At 46.4% G+C, this 2,500-nt stretch overlaps 1 pseudogene; it reads left to right on the forward strand.

The window, feature by feature from the left end:
• The window catches only part of LOC137977382 (tetratricopeptide repeat protein 28-like), an 11,343-nt pseudogene that overhangs the window by 851 nt on the left and 7,992 nt on the right, over window positions 1-2,500 (forward strand).

Here is a 2,500-nt window from a genome sequence, read left to right on the forward strand (position 1 = left end):
TTTCAAGCAAGCCATAGAGTACCACCATGAAGATCTTAGTATTGCAAAAGAGGTAGGGGACAGGGCCGGAGAAGGAAGAGCTTATGGCAATCTCGGCAACGCTTATCAAAGTCTTGGTAATTTCAAGCAAGCCATAGAGTACCACCATCAACATCTTAGTATTGCGAAAGAAGTAGGGGACAGGGCCGAAGAAGGAGCAGCCTATGGCAATCTTGGCAACGCTTATCAAAGTCTTGGTAATTTCAAGCAAGCCATAAAGTACCACCATCAAGATCATAGTATTGTTAGAGAGGTAGGGGACAGGGCCGGAGAAGGAAGAGCTTATTGCAATCTCGGCAACGCTTATCAAAGTCTTGGTAATTTCAAGCAAGCCATAGAGTACCACCATCAACATCTTAGTATTGCAAAAGAGGTAGGGGGCAGGGCCGGAGAAGGAAGAGCTTATGGCAATCTCGGCAACGCTTATCAAAGTCTTGGTAATTTCAAGCAAGCCATAGAGTACCACCATCAACATCTTAGTATTGCAAAAGAGGTAGGGGGCAGGGCCGGAGAAGGAAGAGCTTATGGCAATCTCGGCAACGCTTATCAAAGTCTTGGTAATTTGAAGCAGGCAATAGAGTACCACCATCAACATCTTAGTATTGTTAGAGAGGTAGGGGACAGGGCCGGAGAAGGAAGAGCTTATTGCAATCTCGGCAACGCTTATCAAAGTCTTGGTAATTTCAAGCAAGCCATAGAGTACCACCATCAACATCTTAGTATTGCAAAAGAGGTAGGGGGCAGGGCCGGAGAAGGAGCAGCCTATGGCAATCTCGGCAACGCTCATCAAAGTCTTGGTAATTTCAAGCAAGCCAGAGAGTACCACCATCAATGTCTTAGTATTGCGAAAGAGGTGGGGGACAGGGCCAGAGAAGGAATTGCTTATGGTAACCTCGGCAACGCTTATCAAAGTGTTGGTAATTTTAAGCAAGCCATAGATTACCACCATGAAGATCTTAGTATTGCAAAAGAGGTGGGGGACAGGGCCGGAGAAGGAAGAGCTTATTGTAATCTCTGCAGCGCTTATCAAAGTCTTGGTAATTTCAAGCAAGCCATAGAGTACTACCATCAACATCTTAGTATCGCGAAAGAGGTAGGGGACAGGGCTGGAGAAGGAGCAGCCTATGGCAATCTCGGCAACGCTTATCAAAGTCTTGGTAATTTCAAGCAAGCCATAGAGTACCACCATCAAGATCTTAGTATTGCAAAAGAGGTAGGGGACATGGCCGGAGAAGGAAGAGCTTATTGCAATCTCGGCAACGCTTATCGAAGTCTTGGTAATTTCAAGCAAGCCATAGAGTACCACCATCAACATCTTAGTATTGCGAAAGAAGTAGGGGACAGGGCCGAAGAAGGAGCAGCCTATGGCAATCTTGGCAACGCTTATCAAAGTCTTGGTAATTTCAAGCAAGCCATAAAGTACCACCATCAAGATCTTAGTATTGTTAGAGAGGTAGGGGACAGGGCCGGAGAAGGAAGAGCTTATTGCAATCTCGGCAACGCTTATCAAAGTCTTGGTAATTTCAAGCAAGCCATAGAGTACCACCATCAACATCTTAGTATTGCAAAAGAGGTAGGGGGCAGGGCCGGAGAAGGAAGAGCTTATGGCAATCTCGGCAACGCTTATCAAAGTCTTGGTAATTTCAAGCAAGCCATAGAGTACCACCATCAACATCTTAGTATTGCAAAAGAGGTAGGGGGCAGGGCCGGAGAAGGATGAGCTTATGGCAATCTCGGCAACGCTTATCAAAGTCTTGGTAATTTGAAGCAGGCAATAGAGTACCACCATCAACATCTTAGTATTGTTAGAGAGGTAGGGGACAGGGCCGGAGAAGGAAGAGCTTATTGCAATCTCGGCAACGCTTATCAAAGTCTTGGTAATTTCAAGCAAGCCATAGAGTACCACCATCAACATCTTAGTATTGCAAAAGAGGTAGGGGGCAGGGCCGGAGAAGGAGCAGCCTATGGCAATCTCGGCAACGCTCATCAAAGTCTTGGTAATTTCAAGCAAGCCATAGAGTACCACCACCAACATCTTAGTATTGCAAAAGAGGTAGGGGACAGGGCCGGAGAAGGAATTGCTTATGGCAATCTCGGCAACCCTTATCGAAGTCTTGGTAATTTCAAGCAAGCCATAGAGTACCACCATCAACATCTTAGTATTGCGAAAGAGGTAGGGGACAGGGCCGGAGAAGGAGCAGCCTATGGCAATCTCGGCAACGCTTATGAAAGACTTGGTAATTTCAAGCAAGCCATAGAGTACCACCATCAACATCTTAGTTTTGTGAAAGAGGTAGGGGACAGGGCCGGAGAAGGAGCAGCCTATGGCAATCTCGGCAACGCTTATCAAAGTCTTGGTAATTTCAAGCAAGCCAGAGAGTACCACCATCAATGTCTTAGTTTTGCGAAAGAGGTGGGGGACAGGGCCAGAGAAGGAATTGCTTATGGTAACCTCGGCAAC

This window comes from Montipora foliosa, chromosome 11 (assembly GCF_036669935.1).
Source record: "Montipora foliosa isolate CH-2021 chromosome 11, ASM3666993v2, whole genome shotgun sequence".
In the NCBI taxonomy this organism is placed as follows: Eukaryota; Metazoa; Cnidaria; class Anthozoa; order Scleractinia; family Acroporidae; genus Montipora; species Montipora foliosa.